Raw genomic sequence first — 19970 nt, 5'->3', positions numbered from 1 at the left:
TTCTTGTAGAATAAATACTTCAGTCCAGCCTGAGAACTATTTTAGACAGTCTCAGTGGTTGGTTTGCCAACCCACAAATACAATCTTACTCTAGATCTTATGAGTACATAATAGCATGGTTAGTTTACATCTGAAAATCAATTAGTACACCTCAAAGTGCATTCCCTGGACTATATCTATGAGATATGAATGTTGGGGGGTTTTTTGGTTGCTGCTGTTTTTTGTTTTGTTTTATTTACATTTTTTAATGTTTTTGGAAAAACCGAAAGAAGAATAATTTATAACATGTGAAAATCAATTTAATATTTAGCATAATTCCATGAAAAAAAATTGGTCCAAAAACATTACCCTCATTTTACAGATTAAAACCCAAGGTCCCCAAAAAAGTTAACTGTGCTATCATATCAGAGTTGTAATAAGGCATTTTGAGTCTCACTTTTTTCCACTATACCTGAAATGACTCTTAGAAGAAAAGTATTAATTGCTTTAAATAATTCACTGTTTGAATTTGTACATTTCAAAAAGGGACACTTCCTTCAGCAATAATCTCATTATAGATGCTAGTTTTTAGGTATTTAATATTCTTCCATGGTTTTCTTCCCACAAAGCAATGTTAAAATGATCTGTGACATGCTCTTGGCTTTAGTTCTCTTGTCTCAAAAAAAGTTATTGTAGAAACTGTTGAATAAATTCAAAGTGTTTCTTAAAGAAATGCTTGGCCCTGCCTCTAAGAACCCTGGAACGTCTATTCTATACAAAGATAGATTCTCTTTATGAGTTAGAATATAAATTAAATTCTTCATTTTCATAACAGCATTTCAACTTTATATTTGTATTTCTAGGACCTAAAAAGCCAGACCAACCAAATTGTGAAGCAATTCCAAACACCTGGATGACAGCTTCTTACCAGAGTTCTCCTTGAATGTTCTCAAGCTTTCAGTGAGAGATGACTGAGACAACATCAGGGTTGATGAGTGTGAATAGGGGCAAGATAGTCTAGAGTGGATAAATGATTCTCAAACCTGAATCTACAAACAAATCACCTAGAGGTCTTGTCAAAATGCTGATTCTGATTAAGAATAGTGAGGTGAGACTCAAAATTGAATTTCTAATTGGCTCCCAAGTGCCATGCCAATACTGTTAGTTCAGGATCATACTTTGAGTAGCACAGTCTATAACAAACTGCAGTCCTGGACTATATCTATGAGATATGAATGTTTAGGGTTTCTTGTTGTTGTTGTTTTGTTTGTTTACATTTTTAAATGTTTGGAAGAAAACTGAAAGAAGAATAATTTGTAACGTGAAAATTATAGCAAATTCATGTCAGTGTCCATTGTTTTATTGTATTATTTATAAAAGCAAACAAACTTAAGTATTTACCAATGGATAAATGGAGAAAGATATTATGATAAGACATGCTGTTTTAATCATTTTTTTCATTGCTACCACCAAATGATCTAACAAGAACAATTAGAGAAGGAAAAGTTTATTTGGGGGCTCATAGTTCATAGATTTCAGTTCTAGACAGCCGGCTCCATTCCTTAGGGCTTAAGGTGAGGCAGAATATCATAGAAGAATGTGGCAGAGGAAAGAAGTTCACATGATTAACATAAAGCAGAGAGACTCCACTCATAGACACAAAATACATAACCCAAAGGCAGCCCCCAATGCCCAACTCCTCTAGCCACACCCTACCTGTCTTCAGTTACCACTCACAATTAGTCCCCATTAGGGGATTAATTCACTGATTAAGTTAAGGCCCTCACAACCCAATCATTTTACCTCTGAATGTTTTTGAATTATCACACATGAACTTTTGGAGGATATTTCATAACTAAACCATAATATGTACACAATGGAATATTATTCAGCCTGAAAAAAAATGGAAATTTTGACATTTGTAACAACAGGGATTAAACTGAAGGACATTGTATTAAGTGAAATAAGCCAAGTACAGAAAGACAAATACGACATGTTACCACTTACATGTGAAATCTGAAAAAGTCTAACTTATAAACAGGGAGTAGAATAGTGTTAACAGGGGCTGGTGGAGGAAGGGGGAATATGATCAAAAATGGAAACAAAACTTCAGTTAGATTGGATAAATAAGTTTAAGAGATCTATTATGTAACATGGTAACTAAAGTTAATAAAAAACACATATCATGCTAGAAAAATGCTAATAGATTTTGTCTTTTCATCACACACACATACACAAATGAGGTAGTTGTGTTTAGCTTGATTTAACTATTCACAATGTATCTATGTTTCATATCATTTTTTACTGTAAAAATGTATACAATTTTTTTCATCAGTTAAAAGTAAACTAATAAGAGCCACCCCCCCCCCGCGCCTGCAAGGTAGGCGGACCTGCGACCCACCGGCAGGTCAGGCCCAGCAACCTGCGGAGGGGCACAGCTGCCCCACGCGCCTGCAAGGTAGGCAGAACTGTGACCACCGACAGAACGGGCCCAGCGGCCCAACAGACACATCGCCCCGGTTGGGGGAGGGGCAGAGCCACCACCAGCGCCTGCTAGGTAGACAGACCTGCAACCGACAGACAGAACAGGCCTAGCGGCCAACGGAGGGGCAGAGCTTCTGCTCACGCCTGCAAGGTAGGCGGACCTGCGACCCACCGAAAGAACAGGCCCAGCGGCCTGCAGAGGGTCTGAGCCGCCGCCCGCACCTGCAAGGTAGGCAGACCTGCGACTCACCATCAGATCAGGCCCAGCAACCCACGGAGCGGCAGAGCCACCCCTGCGCCTGCAAGGTAGGTGCATCTGCCACCCACCGGCAGGTCAGGCCCAGCAACCCGCGGAGGGACACAGCTGCTCCACGCGCCTGCAAGGTAGGCGGAACCGTGACCACCAACAGAACAGGCCCAGTGGCCCGCCAGACACATCGCCCCGGTTGGGGGAGGGGCAGAGCCACCACCAGCGCCTGCTAGGTAGACAGACCTGCAACCGACAGACAGAACAGGCCTAGCGGCCAATGGAAGGGCAGAGCTGCTGCTCGCGCCTGCAAGGTAGGCGGACCTGCGACACACCGAAAGAACAGGCCCAGCGGCCTGCAGAGGGTCTGAGCCGCTGCCCGCACCTGCAAGGTAGGCAGACCTGCGACCACCGAAAGAACAGGCCCACCAAAAGTACAGGCCCATCAGCCTGCCAGGGTGGTAGGCACATTGCCCCAATTGGAGGAGGGGCAGAACCACCGCCAAAGCCTGCGAGGGAGACTTTGCAACTATACAAGAGCAATATAAATATACAGGGGGAAAAATCAATAACACAACAGTTTCACCAAGCAGAAAGAAACGCGATCAGTATGAAAAGACAAGGAAAGAAAGGACCACAAGCAATGCAGGTCAACTCAACTTTAGAAGAGGTAATAGCTGCAGCAGATGGAATGTCAGATAAAGAATTCAGGATATACATGCTTCAGATGATCTGGAGTCTCAAGGAAGACATTAGACAGCAAAATCAGACAATGAAAGACCACTTCGACCACTTCGACAATGAATTACATAAACAAATCCAAGAAGCAAAAGATCAATTATACAGGGAGATAGAGGTTATAAAAAACAAACAAACAGAAATCCTAGAAATGCAGGAAGCAATAAACCAATTTAAAAACTCAATTGAGAATACTACCAGCAGAGTAGAACACTTAGAACATCAGACAATGAAGACAAAGCATTTCAACTGGAGAAGAACATAGACAGCTCAGCAAAGCTGTTAAGAAACCATGAGCAGAACATTCAAGAAATATGGGATAACATAAAGAGACCAAACTTAAGAGTCATTGGGATACAGGAAGGTATAGAGGTCCAAACCAAAGGAATGAGCAATCTATTCAATGAAATAATAAGAGAAAACTTCCCAGACTTGAAGAATGAGACAGAATCCCAAATCCTAGAGGCCTACAGGACGCCGAATGTGCAAAATCATAAGAGATCCACACCTAGACACATTATAATGAAGATGCCCAACATACAGAATAAGGAGAGAATTTTAAAAGCTACAAGAGAAAGGAAGCAGATTACATTTAGGGGTAAACCAATCAGGATAACAGCTGATCTTTCAACACAGACTCTGAAAGCTAGAAGATCCTGGAATAACATATTTCAAACACTGAAAGAAAATGGGTTCCAACCAAGAATTGTGTATCCAGTGAAATTAAGCTTCAGGATGGAAGTTGAAATTAAAACCTTCTAGGATAAACAAAAGTTAAAAGAATTTGCAGCTAGAAAACCATCTCTTCAAAACATCCTCGGCAAAATATTACAGGAAGAAGAAATGGAAAATATCAGTGAAAACCAACAGCGGGAGGTAGTACAGTAAAGGTGGGGGGAATAATCAAAGAGGAAAACAAACCATGTTTAGTAACATAAATAAGCAAATATGGCTGGAAGAACAACCCATATCTCAATAATAACCCTAAATGTTAATGGCTTAAACTCACCAATTAAGAGACACAGGCTAGTAGAATGGATCACAAAACAAGACCCAACAATATGCTGCCTTCAGGAGACGCATTTGATAGGAAAAGACATACATAGACTGAAGGTGAAAGGTTGGGAAAAATCATATCACTCATATGGACTTCGGAAACAAGCAGGAGTGTCCATACTCATATCAAATAAAATAGATTTCAAGCCAAAGTTAATCAAAAGGGATAAAGAGGGACACTACATACTGCTCAAGGGAACCATACACCAACAAGACATAACAATCATAAATATATATGCCCCAAACAATGGTGCAGCTATGTTCATCAAACAAACTCTTCTCAAGTTCAAGAGTCTAATAGACCACCATACAATAATCATGGGAGACTTCAACACACCTCTCTCACCACTGGACAGATCTTCCAAACAAAAGTTGAATAAGGAAACTATAGAACTCAATAACATAATTAATAACCTGGACTTAATTGACATATATAGAATATACCACCCAACATCAAGCAGTTACACTTTTTTCTCAGCAGCACATGGATCCTTCTCAAAAATAGATCATATATTATGTCACAGGTCAAATCTTATACAATATAAAGGAGTAGAGATAATACCATGCATCTTATCTGATCATAATGGAATGAAATTGAAAATCAACGATAAAAGAAGTAAGGAAAAATCATGCATCACTTGGAGAATGAACAATAGGTTACTGAATGATCAATGGGTTATAGAAGACATCAAGGAGGAAATTAAAAAATTCTTAGAGATAAATGAAAACACAGACACAACATATCGGAATCTATGGGACACATTGAAAGCAGTTCTAAGAGGAAAATTTATTGCTTGGAGTTCATTCCTTAAAAAAAGAAAAAAACAACAAATAAATGATCTAACACTTCATCTCAAAATCCAAAAAAAGAAGAGCAAAACAACAGCAAAAGAAGTAGAAGGCAAGAAATAATTAAAATCAGAGCTAAAATTAATGAAATCAAAACAAAAGAAACAATTGAAAAAATTGACAAAAATAAAAGTTGGTTCTTTGAAAAAATAAATAAAATCGACAGACCCTTAGCCACGCTAACGAAGAGAAGAAGAGAGAGAACTCAAATTACTAGCATACGGGATGAAAAAGGCAATATCACAACAGACACTTCAGAGACACAGAAGATTATCAGAAATTATTTTGAATCCTTATACTCCAATAAATAGAAGATAGTGAAGGCATCGATAAATTTCTTAAGTCATATGATCTGCCCAGATTGAGTCAGGAGGATATTGACAACCTAAACAGACCAATATCAATTGAGGAAATAGAAGAAACCATCAAAAGACTACCAACTAAGAAAAGCCCAGGACCGGATGGGTATACAGCAGAGTTTTACAAAACCTTTAAAGAGAAACTAATACCAATACTTTTCAAGCTATTTCAGGAAATAGAAAAAGAGGGAGAACTTCCAAATTCATTCTACGAGGCCAACATCACCCTGATTCCTAAACCAGACAAAGACACTTCAAAGAAAGAAAACTACAGACCAATATCTCTAATGAACATAGATGCAAAAATCCTCAATAAAATTCTGGTGAACCGGATACAAAAACATATCAAAAAAATTGTGCACCATGATCAGGTAGAATTTAATCCCTGGGATGCAAGGTTGGTTCAATATACGGAAATCAATAAATGTTATTCACCACATCAATAGGCTTAAAAATAGGAACCATATGATCATCTCGATAGATGTGGAAAAAGCATTCGACAAAGTACAGCATCCCTTTATGTTCAAAACTCTAGAAAAACTAGGGATAACAGGAACATACCTCAATATTGTAAAAGCAATCTATGCTAAGCCTCAGGCTAGCATCATGGAGAAAAACTGAAGGCATTCCCTCTAAAATCTGGAACAAGACAGGGATGCCCTCTCTCACCACTTCTGTTCAACATAGTTCTCGAATCACTGGCCAGAGCAATTAGACAGACGAAAGAAATTAAAGGCATAAAAATAGGAAAAGAAGAACTCAAATTATCACTATATGCAGATGACATGATTCTATACCTAGCAGACCCAAAAGGGTCTACAAAGAAACTATTAGAGCTAATAAATGAATTCAGCAAAGTGGCAGGATATAAAATCAACACGCATAAATCAAAGGCATTCCTGTATATCAGCGACAAATCCTCTGAAATGGAAATGAGGACAACCACTCCATTCACAATATCCTCAAAAAAAAAATAAAATACTTGGGAATCAACCTAACAAAAGAGGTGAAAGACTTATACAATGAAAACTACAGAACCCTAAAGAGAGAAATAGAAGAAGATCTTAGAAGATGGAAAAATATACCCTGTTCATGGATAGGTAGAACTAACATCATCAAAATGGCGATATTACCAAAAGTTCTCTATAGGTTTAATGTAATGCCAATCAAAATCCCAACGGCATTTCTTGTAGAAATAGAGAAAGCAATCATGAAATTCATATGGAAAAATAAAAGACCCAGAATAGCAAAAACAATGCTAAGCAGGAAGTGTGAATCAGGCGGTATAGCTATATCAGACTTCAAACTATACTACAGAACAATAGTAACAAAAACAGCATGGTACTGGTACCAAAACAGGCGGGTGGACCAATGGTACAGAATAGAGGACACAGAGACCAATCCACAAAATTACAACTATCTTATATTTGATAAAGGGGCTAAAAGCATGCAATGGAGGAAGGATAGCATCTTCAACAAATGGTGCTGGGAAAACTGGAAATCCATATGCAACAAAATGAAACTGAATCCCTTTCTCTCGCCATGCACAAAAGTTAACTCAAAGTGGATCAAGGAACTTGATATCAAATCAGAGACATGGCGTCTGATAGAAGAAAAAGTTGGCTGTGATCTACATACTGTGGGGTCGGGCTCCAAATTCCTCAATAGGACACCCATAGCACAAGAGTTAATAACTAGAATCAACAAATGGGACTTACTCAAACTAAAAAGTTTTTTCTCAGCAAAAGAAACAATAAGAGAGTTAAATAGGGAGCCTACATCCTGGGAACAAATCTTTACTCCTCACACTTCAGACAGAGCCCTAATATCCAGAATATATAAAGAACTAAAAAAATTAGACAATAAGATAACAAATAACCCAATCAACAAATGGGCCAAGGACCTGAACAGACATTTCTCAGATGAGGACATACAATCAATCAACAAGTATATGAAAAAATGCTCACCATCTCTAGCAGTCAGAGAAATTCAAATCAAAACCACCCTAAGATACCATCTCACTCTAGTAAGATTGGCAGCCATTAGAAAGTCAAACAACAACAAGTGCTGGTGAGGATGTGGTGAAAAGGGTACTCTTGTACATTGCTGGTGGGACTGCAAATTGGTGCGGCCAATTTGGAAAGCAGTATGGAGATTTCTTGGAAAGCTGAGAATGGAACCACCATTTGACCCAGCTATTCCCCTACTCGGTCTATTCCCTAAAGACCTAAAAAGAGCACACTATAGGGACACTGTTACATCCATGTTCATAGCAGCACAATTCACAATAGCAAGACTGTGGAACCAACCTAGATGCCCTTCAATAGACGAATGGATTTTAAAAAAGTGGCATTTATACACAATGGAGTATTACTCTGCATTAAAAAATGACAAAATCATAGAATTTGCAGGGAAATGGATGGCATTAGAGCAGATTATGCTAAGTGAAGCTAGCCAATCCCTTAAAAACAAATGCCAAATGTCTTCTTTGATATAAGGAGAGTAATTAAGAACAGAGTAGGGACAAGGAGCATGAGAAGAAGATTAACATTAAACAGGGATGAGAGGTGGGAGGGAAAGGGAGAGAGAAGGGAAATGGCATGTAAATGGAAGGAGACCCTCAGGGGTATACAAAATTACATACAAGAGGAAGTGAGGGGAAAGGGGGAAAAATATAAGGGGGAGAAATGAATTACAGTAGAGGGGGTAGAGAGAGAAGAGGGGAGGGGGAGGGGGAGGGGGGATAGTAGAGGATAGGAAAGGCAGCAGAATACAACAGACACTAGTATGGCAATATGTAAATCAATGGATGTGCAACTGATGTGATTCTGCAATCTGTATACGGGGTAAAAATGGGAGTTCATATCCCACTTGAATCAAAGTGTGAAATATGATATATCAAGAACTATGTAATGTTTTGAACAACCAACAATAAAAATTAATTAAAAAAAAGAAATCTAAAAAAAAGTAAACTAATAAAAATTTTAAAGGAAAAAGTTTCATTGTAACTTAGGCATGTTTATTCATTTATATGTTATCCACGTTTCTTTCGTGATATTACAGAGTTAAGTAGATGCAACAGAGTCTGTACAGTCCACAAAACCTAAAATATCTACTCTCTGTCCTTTTACAGAAAATGTTTACTGACAACTTGCCTAGAGCAGTGGTTCTCAATGCTTGTTGTAGAATCAAAACACCTGGGAGCCTTAAGAAATATTTCTGACCTTTATTACACCAGATCAGTTAATCCAGAGTCTCTGGGGTTTCCTCAGCATCATTTTTTAAAAAATTCTCCAAATGACTACTATGAGTAGTTGGATTGGAAAATCACTTATCTAAAGGAAATACTCTCTTCCTGCCCATGTCTCAGCACATATAGACAAAATCATAAAGTGAAAACTTAAAGTCCAGGTCTTCAACTATTGACAGCTTATTTCTGCAAAATCTCTACATTTTTCTTACTACAAAACAAGATATAATCCCTACAAAGAATCTTTGTTGCTTTGTGTTATTATTGTTGTTCTTAAGTCTAACATTTATGAAAACTAGTACAAACCTTCACTGGTCTCTTCATCCTTTACCACATTTGTTTTCAAGAGTTATCATTGCTTTCTTCTTCTTATAGATGGTTGAAACCAACTGTTATCACTAAACTGTAAACACACATGAGCTACACATCAGCTACAAGTGCACCCACCTGCTATGACCTGTAGACCCAGGCAAGGTCCACCCTCTGACTCTTTACTCCAACCCTAGAGTCTTATATGGGACCTGCACATCAATCATAGCCCTCTCCTGTGTCTTTAAATGCTCCCCTTTGGTAGCCACCTTTCTCACATTCTAGAAACCTGCTAAATTCTACCATTATCAAAACACTCCCCCAATAATACACCCTTAGCTACTACTCATCTTCTCCCTTTATTATTCCAAAATACTTGAAAAAGTCTTCACATTCTGTTTCAATTTCCAGTCTAACATTTGCTTCTAAACACAATATGCCATGGTTTCAGTCAACATCATTCTACTATATCTCCTCTTGAAAACATCACCAATTATCTCCATTTTCTAATTTAGTGGAAAATTTTTAACCCTATTTCATAACATTTCTCCACAGCATCACACACTGCTATTTTCCTGAAATTTTCTTTCTCTGACACCACATACTTTTGTTTCTCGTCATACCTATGATTATTCACTCCTGTTCTGTGTCCTTGGTGGGCTCTCCATTCTTCAACCCACCTAGGTACTCCAGTGCTCCATCTACAGACCACTGTTCTCACCTGCAACATGATCTCAATCACTCAAGTAGTTCCATTTACCAGAGGTACTGATGATTCCTGAGCTTGCTAATCCCTGCCCAGCATCTCAAACTCACAATCAATTTCTTTATACAATAACTGTTTGACTATACCAAACCCAATGTGCCTCAAAGCACAATCATTTTATCTTCTGCCTGACTTTCTCTCCGTATTTCCCTGTCTCAATTCTCAATTGCAGACTTTGCAACTGACCAGATACATAGAGGTAGGAAACCTGGCATTTATTGTTAGCTCCCCCATTACCCAGAGCTAAGCATTATTAGGTCCTGTAGATTCATATCTTAATTATATCTCAAATGGACCTCCTACTACCACTGACCTAATCCAAAGTCTCATCATCTTTCAAAGGAAAGACTGAAACTGATTTTCCTACTTGCAGTTTTGCCTACTAAAACCATCATTGTAATCACCCATTCAAGGATGATTTACTTACAACACAAATATTACCACATCAATTATAGGTCTAAAATCCATCAGTGTCTCTACTCCAGAAGATACTGCTCAAGCTCTTCAACACATATTCTCCAAAGTTTGGACCTTAGCTCTCTGCTATCATCTTCCCGCTTTACTTAATATACTCAACATATTACACATAATAATAATAAGAACCTTCCTTGCAGAAGCCTCTACCTGGAATTCCTTGCTTCTCCCCACTATTCCCTCTGCCCACCTCCCATATTCTTGTGTCTCCCAGGTATGGAAGTGTCCACCTCTGTGTGATCCCAATAGCCTGTGTATTTCTATACTATTCATATCATGATGCAGTAGTTAAGAGAACGGGATAATCACAGAGATTGAGATTCAGATCACTCCATTTCTCAACTCTCTTATCTGGATTCCTTAATTCCACAGTTCCTTCCTATGTGAAACAGTAATAACATTCACCTTATTGTTTTTCATTAATAATTAAGGAAATAAAGTACTTAGGCTATAAACTGACATAGGGTGTGAACCCAACAAATTAGAGTTTGTAGATGTTATTATAAATGTTTGTTGTTGATTTCAAAACCAGAAACCCAAAACTGTGTTATATGGGTTCAGTGACTCTTCTTCAAAAGCTTTACTTTTGCAAGAAAATCTTCATAAAGTTTTTTTTTTTTTTGATTTAGTCTTTATTGTGGCTTTGCAAAGATCTCTTCCTTACCGGGTGGGGGGGGGTACGGGGGGTGGGGGCAGGAATCTTGATATACATTGAAACAATAACAAAAGATAAAGTATGGTGACATGCCAATGAAAAGAATAGCAGGAATTTTTCACACATGAATATTTCAATCATCTTTAAAAGCTTTTAATTAGTAAAACTTAAGGACCATGAATGACTTTTTCTAGGAAAAACAAGATTCCTTATACCTAAATCATTATGAATTATCCACATGCAGGGTGACAGAGGACCTGTTTTTATTTTACTTCAGACCATGATGATGTGAAAATATAAAATATGAAGTCCTGTAAGAACATCTGCTAATTTAAAGATATTAAAGTATTCTGAATTTTGTTGCATCCAATGACTTGTATTAAAATTGAATTCAATTCTTTCAATTCTAAATCATCTATAATCCCAGTGGACCGGGAGGCTAAGACAGGAGGATCATGAGTTCAAAGCCAGCCTCAGCAAAAGTGAGGTGCTAAGCAACTCAGTGAGATGCTGTCTCTAAATAAAATACAGAATAGGGCTGGGGATGTGGCTAAGTGGTTGAGTGTATATATATATATATATATATATATATATATATATATATATATACACACACACACACACACAGGTGTAAGCTCTGTACTCAACAGACTTATTCTAAGATTTATCTTTTCAGCCTTAACACTGTGTAACTTTTTGTTTGATTTTTACTTTCCGTTGAAAGCAGAATGCAGACATACAGGGAACAAATCTTAACAGAATACAGACTGAGGCTTTAAAAATTGAGGCTTTAAAAATTAGTAAGCCCAAGCCCCTCTCTGCCCCACATCTGCAGAGAGGATACTTCCTTCTGTACTTGAAACCATTTCCAACTCTTCCACTTATAGGTTGGGCTCAAGAAACAAATTCTCTAAGCCTCATATTGCTCATCTGTGAAATGGGAGTTTATATATATTTTTTTTTCAGGAAGGTTTAAAGGAGAATTAAGTGAGAAAGCACAGAGATGCAAAGTACTTAAATAGTTCCTATGCATATTAACATTATGCCCTACATAGTACTCCCTAAGTGCCAGGTAAGTTCTAGGCACTTCATATACATTAATACCCTTAATCCTTTAAGAACCTTATGTGGTAGGCACCTTATCATCCACTTTAAACACATAAGAAGCCTTCTCTAAACCACAATTCTGATTATTTCACAAGACTGCACTACTAGATAAGCAAGGATTAGTACCAAATACCCATGGGTATCAATAAGAAAAATAGACCCTAATTCCCAGAAATATCCATTGTGTGTAATGAACTAATTTCTCTTCTATTAAGCTCGAAAATATCCTCCACAGAAGAATGAAAGAAAAATAGTCACTCAAATAATTTTCCAAGTTCTGTTGTTCAGTTGAGGGACCCAAATAGAAAGTAAATGTAGCCATGAATCCTTTCACATTATTCCTGTCTTTGCCTTAGCCCTACCTGATGGTTATATGTCATATTTGCCCAAGATACAGAGCTCAAATTCCCCATGGTCAAGAAATCAGACCATAAAAGTAGAACAGAATTATTCTTTTTGAAAAAAATATGGTATAATATCTGTCTTTAGGTGGCAGAGTAATATATTAAGATCTTAATTTGATTTTTCATTTTGCTGCTCTTGAATAACTTGTTGATTTCATATTTAGTAACTTGAAGATTAAAACCATATTTAGTAACTTGCTTTCTCCATTTTTCCTTCTTATGCCTCACTCCTCCCTTCTGAGAAAAGATAGACACTCTACACTCTCTTGTCACAGGGAAGTCTTGCTTGCAGAACTAAAGCATAAGTGGCCTGAAGAGAACTTCTCTCACTTGCTATGGTTTTCCAAGACTTGTGGTATGGAGACAAAAATAAAGTACTGCCTTTGTGTGAGAGTGAGTGGTAAATGTGGGAACAAATGTGGCAGAAGCAGTTAAATCTGTATGACCCACAAGTAAAGGGGTCCAAAGATTCCCTCTTACGGAGATATAGGAAAGAGGCCTGTCTCCTTAGGCAACTCAAGCCAAGTGGAAACCCAGACTCTTTTGAGAGTACCAGAACCCTATGCGCTCCCACATCCTTGGTGTCACAACAGTCTTTTTTAAATTAATTTTTATTTATATATGACAGTGGAATGCATTACAATTCTTATTACACATATAGAGCACGATATTTCATATCTCTGATTGTATACAAAGTATTTTCACACCAATTTCTGTCTTCATACATGTATTTTGGATAATAATGTCCATCACATTCCACTATCATTTATAACCCCCTGCTGCCTCCCTTCCCCTCTCACCCCTCTGCCCTATCTAGAGTTCGTCTATTCCACCAATACTCCCCCTCCCTACCCCACTATGATCAGCCTCTTAGAGAGAAAACCTTCAGCATTTGGTTTTTTGGGATTGGCTAACTTCACTTAGCATTATCTTCTCTAACTCTATCCATTTACCTGCAAATGCCATGATTTTTTTCCTCTTTTATTGCTGAGTAATATTCCACTGTGTATATATGCCACATTTTTAAAAAATCCATCTATCTACTGAAGGGCATCTAGGTTGGTTCCACAGTTTAGCTATTGTGAATTGTGCTGCTATAAACATTGATGTGGCTGTGTCCCTGTACTACGCTGTTTTTAAGTCCCTTGGGTATAGACGGAGAAGAGGGATATCTGGGTCAAATGGTGGCTTCATTCCCAGTTTTCCAAGAAATCTCCATACAACTTTCCATATTGGCTGCACCAATTTGCAGTTCCACCAGCAGTGTATGAGTGTGCCTTTTTCCCCACATCCTCACCAACACTTATTGTTGTTTGTATTCAAAATAGCTGTCATTCTGACTGGAGTGAGATGAAATCTTAGAGTAGTTTATTTATTTATTTATTTATTTATTTTTAGTTTTTGGCGGACACAACATCTTTGTTTGTATGTGGTGATGAGGATCGAACCTGGGCCGCACACATGCCAGGCGAGTGCGCTACCTCTTGAGCCACATCCCCAGCCCCTTAGAGTAGTTTTGATTTACATTTCTCTAATTGCTAGCAGTGATGAAAATTTTTTCATATATTTGCTGATTGACTGTATATCATCATCTAAGAAGTGTCTGTTCAGGTCCTTGGCCCATTTATTGATTTTTGTGTGTGTGTATGTTTAGCTTTTTGAGTTCTTTATATACCTTAGAGACTAATGCTCTATCTGATGTGTGAGGGGTAAAGATTTGCTCCCATGATGTAGGCTCTCTATTCACCTCACAGATTGTTTCTTTTGCTGAGAAGAAACTTCTTAGTTTGAGCCCATCCCACTATGTTCATCAAACAAACTCTTCTCAAGTTCAAGAGTCAAATAGACCACAACACAATAATTTTGGGTGATTTTAACACACCTCTTTCACCACTAGATAGATCTTACAAACAAAATATAAACAAAGAAACTATAGAACTCAATAATACAATCAATAACTTAAACTTAACTGACATATATAGAATATTTCATCCTCCAATGAGAGAATACACTTTCTTCTCAGCAGTACATGGATCCTTTTCTAAAATAGACCATGTACTATGCCACAAAGCAACTCTTAGCAAATATAAAAAAGTAAAGATATTATCCTGCATTCTATAAGATCATAATCGAATGAAGTTAGAAATTAATGATAAAATATACTCTAAAACCTAGAGACTAAATAATATGCTACTGAATGAGCAATGGGTTACAGAAGACATCAAGGAGGAGATTAAAAAATTTTAGAGGTGAGTGAGAACAAGGATATAACATATCGAAATCTTTGGGACACTATGAAAGCAGTTCTAAAAGGAAAGTTCATTGCATGGAGTTCATTCCTTAAAAGAAAAAAAAAGTCACCAAATAAATGACTTAAAATTACATCTCAAAGTCCTAGAAAAATAAGAATAAATCAACATTAAAAGCAGTAGAAGACAGGAAATAATTAAAATTAGAGCTGAAATCAATGAAATTGAAACAGAAGAAACAATTGAAAAAAAATTGACAGGATAAAACGTTGATTCTTTGACACAACAGTCTTGACACCATAAAGTCCAAGGGATTGGTGCAGCAGATTAAAGTAGATGTATTGGGGTTTTGACTAAGGGGCTTTGGGCAAGTGGGGAATGTATTTGCTTGTTTGTTTACAATTATCACAGATGCTAAAAACATTCTTTAAGGACAGACCTATACCACAAGAACTTCCCACCATAAGTAACACTTTAATTAGAGAAATTGGAAGACAATGGGCATCAAAGAAGAAAGTGATTTAGACTCAGGGTCCCTCACCTGTACAACACCTCCTATACCTCCCTCTGTGAGACAGGGAGCCCTGGAATAACTGAAATTGAATCTCCTTTGAACTGGGGACAAGAGCTTAGAGTTGAATTTATGTCAATTTTTAAAAATATATAATAAGATATTTCTTACACATTGGAGCTTATTGGTAATACTGGTGTCCCTTATAGAAATCTCAGACTGGGAGTGTGGTGTCAGGGCTTTCATGCAGCATGCTGAGCTCTGTCCTGTCATCTCTGCACTCCTGAGAACACACAGCATTCTGCACTGAGATGGCTCAGAAGATGGCTTTCCATACTGCATCTGTGTCTCAGAGCAATGAAAAGAAACCAGCCACCCTTCTGTCCCCAAGAGAACACCCAATGTTCCTTTATTCCCACTTTTTTGCACACAAAAAAATGGCAGCATAAATTATATTTTTAAGCTATTTTATTTATAATCAATAAAATCTGCTTAAGCATCTGTATATCCACACAGCCCACCTAACAATTGTTCCATGTCACAAGATTGGCAAGAAAGGACTTTTGCAATGCTATATAAAGTGACACAAATTACTGTTTTGTGAGAAATGTCCACATATCATCTTAAATGCTAAATAAACAGCCATGTGCATTTGAAAAATGGAATTAGAAAAATAATTTTCAACTTTAGCATAAAAATAGATTTGAGGAAAGTAATAAAATACCATTTATATAGCACCATTATCTAAACATGAAAAAATATATGATGTAAATTAATCTTTATACCTATTTGCTAAAAAAGAAGGAAAAGACAACATGATTCTTTTTGTATGTGGGAGAAGCAATACAAGAAGTTTAAATTTCTTGCCTAAAAAGTAGTAATCAGCAGAGATGAGATAAAAATCTACATGGAGATCTAAACACTGTCCTCTTAGAAGCATTCTCTTTAAATATTTAATCAACTTAAACTAAGATGACTACTTTAAATTTCCTTTTATAATCATTGACCAGAGTCCTGGCTTTAATGTCCATACTACCTGTCGGTAATACATCACACCTTTATTTGAATTACTTGTTTAACAAATTTCCCTGCCAGATTACAGACCCTGGAAGACAGGAAAGTGTCTATCTTCATTTATTATTCAAGTCTTTTTAAATTCTATTTTTAAATGCATGTGGCTGTTTAATTGGCATTTAAGGTGAAAAAGATAATTGAACACTTTGTAGTATCAGGCACTACAAGTACTCATCTCATTTAAATCTTCCTATAATCCTAAGAGGTAGATATAAAATCCCCATTTTACTAAATGTAGAAGCTGAAGGCAGTGGCATTAAGTGGCTCACAAGAGATCACCCAGCCAGTAAATCCTGACAGAATTTCAAGCAGTACTATCTAAGGTTACAATCATGAACTCGATGGAGTCCATGAATCCTCCCTCTTTATTCACCCTAAAAACAGTGCAGAGATTTCATACATTTCGGAATTAATCTGGATTATTTCTAGTGACCATCAAGGATTCTGAGAGTGCAAAATTAAAACATGTCAAATAGGACACAGAGGTGGAGGCTGAGGCAGGAGGATCACAAATTCAAAGCCAGAGTTGGCAACTTGGTGAGGTCCTGAGCAACTCAGCAAGATCCTGTCTCAACATAAAAAATAAAAAGGGTTAGGGATGAGGCTCAATGGTTAAGAACCTCTAGATTTAACCACCAGTACCAAAGTGGGGAAAAACAGTTACTAAGACCATTTTTAGTTTCCTTGAATGTTATGATCATTGATCAGAATCCTGGCTTTAGCTTCCATACTACCTGACTGTAATATATCACATTATTTCAATTGCTTAACACATCTTTCCTGCCAGACTACAGGGCAGGAAAAGTGGCTATCTTCATTTATACTATTCTCAGCACATAGCATAGTGCCTGGCACATAAGTGGTTCTCAATAAACTTTCGTTGAATGAGTGACTTTGAGGGGGCCAAGGCAGTCTTCTGAGTGACAGAAAGCATGGCATAATGGTGGCACCTAGAAGTAAAACTTCCTTGTAAACTATTAGATCAGGATTGACTTAGAGAAAACCTATGATCCAAGAAGACACAGCAAGTAGAGATTAACAAGTAAAACCCCACTTTTCTTTGAAGCCTTTCTAAACTCCATAGGAGAATAGCTTCCCTTTTTCCCATCCTGGGCATGATTTTTGTCACACCTGGCTTTATCTAATTTTTGTCTGTCACACTTACTTCCTAAATTGCATATATTCATTTTTGCGTTGCCATTTCTCTGTAGAATTCCTACACATTCAAATTTTTTTAATCTTCTACCCAACACACTTAGCACTATTACACTATAACCATTATTAGTTTGTCCCCTTTTAAAAAGAAGATTAAAGGTTACCCCTCACCTAAAGTGTTTAATCCATAATAAAGACTCAATTCATATTCCAAATTTACTTTCTACCATCCCTCTCTTCACACATTTTAGTTTCACCTAACAGGAGCTTCTTGCTGATGCCCTGACATTTTTGCCTTTGATTATGGAGTTTACTTTATCAAATGTCCTTCATTTTTGAGCCCAGATCAATTATCATTTCTTTCAAGAAGTCATCACAAAGTCATTCCAAACAGATACAACCCTTCTTCATCTCAATTCCTACATTTTATCTATGTTTTTCTTTTGACATAATGTCACTCTATTAATCCACACATGTATTTTCTAATTTCCAAGAGATAGTGAAAGGAAATGTTCCTAAGAAAATGTAACATGTCATTCACATCTATCTTTCATTTCAAGTAGCACAGGGCCTTCTATACAGTAGGTATTTTACAATTTAAGGAGCATAAATAAGTTAATGAATAAAAAGATAAGTTCATTTTTGTTCTGTTGTTCTTATATCATGAACCTATCCTAATGTAAATAACATTAATAATAAACCCAGAATCCTAGTCCAATTTTTCTCATGAGTTAGTTATAAAACTTGGCAAATTATTTAAGCTTTATCAGTTCTAAAACCAATCTTGGGCCATTTCTAATATAAAGATACACTGTATAATATAACATAATTGGATAATTTTAAGCAGAGGAAACACAACTCTTCATCCTTTGCCTAGTAACTCTTAATCTTCCTTCAGAACTCATCATCACTTCCCCAGAGAGGTTTCCCTGAGGACATATTTACACCAAATCCCACCATATAACAATCTGATGGCAGCATCATAAATCTCCAATTGGAAGGACTTATCACCCTTATAATTTCTACTTATTTCTCTTACTGTTTAAGTAAGGTCTATACAGGCTTCTCCCCTCTATATCCAATAAAAATGAATGAATGAATGAATGTAATCCTAGCATATAAGATCTTATAAAGCAGGACACATTTTTTAGTTCTCTATATAATATCAAATATTTCATCACTCAAATACTTTCCAAAAATAACAGACACAAAGCTAGGTGATTTCACAACTTTAAAAATTGATGAAATTTATAAAGCACATAAATTATCATTTAATCAAAATTTATATATTCAAAGAATATAATCTCTGATAAACATTCTAAAGTTTGCAATTTAAATTAAATTTCCTCTTTTGTTTTATTTTAGCTCTTTGCTATTTAATGCAAATACATTTGCTTTAATAAGCTGTTTCACTTTAGTCCTAAGTCCTTCCTAAACTTAAGACATTATAGTTAGAACTATAATTATGAGTTAAAGGTAAGAGGTTCTATCACAACTGAGCACGGTGGCATATGCCAGCAGCTTGGGAGGCTGAGGCAGGAGGATGTCAACTTTCAAACCAACCTCAGCAACTTATCGGTCTTAAGAAACTAAGCAAGACCCTGTCTCAAAATAAAAAATAAAAAAATTAAAAGGGCTGGGCATGTGGCTCAGTGCTTAGGCACCCCTGGTTAAATCCTCAGTACAGAAAAAAAAAAGAGGTTAGACAACAAAGCCAAAGCTTTAGATCTTCTTTCATATGGTCCTTTCTGTACACAGGGAATTATTCTATTTTGTCAAAAAGAGAAATTGACTGAGACTAGTGACCCATGACCTCTTCCTAACCAATAAAACAGATTGAAGGCACCAAATCCTGAGACTGAGTTCTCTCAAGGGACTACATAAGACGAGCTAAGTTCACTTCTAATATAAAATAGCTCTTTACTTTTTTAGTCACATGTACGAATGTGTGAAGAGTAAACCCCCAAGCAATAATTCTATTCCTGGCAACATAATTCTGAAGGTCACTAGTTATGCAAAATTCCAAAAAACTTATGAGGCCTATCAGAAAAGGCATATGCCCATAAAATTCTTAAAATAGGCTACATAGAGACATAAGCAAACAAATATACTAAAGAGCAGTGACTATCTTTCAGACATTATAGGTATTTTTTGAGAAATAAAAGCAGCTATGTTAAAAGTCTATATATCTTAATTACTACTCTCAAGAAATTCCTAGGTTAAAGACACACACACACACACACACACACCTCCCTTGATGGCAGGAATCATATTTACCCTAGATCTTTATCATCAGAACTTGGC

The 19970-nt window shown here is 36.9% G+C and overlaps 1 protein-coding gene across 3 annotated transcripts in view; it reads right to left on the bottom strand.

The window, feature by feature from the left end:
- Window positions 1-19970, bottom strand: part of Sugct (succinyl-CoA:glutarate-CoA transferase) — a 694998-nt gene that overhangs the window by 431146 nt on the left and 243882 nt on the right. The gene's annotated exons all lie outside the window — the stretch shown is intronic.

Source organism: Callospermophilus lateralis, chromosome 1, assembly GCF_048772815.1.
Source record: "Callospermophilus lateralis isolate mCalLat2 chromosome 1, mCalLat2.hap1, whole genome shotgun sequence".
NCBI lineage: Eukaryota > Metazoa > Chordata > Mammalia > Rodentia > Sciuridae > Callospermophilus > Callospermophilus lateralis.
This window is presented reverse-complemented; position numbering and strand designations above follow the sequence as displayed.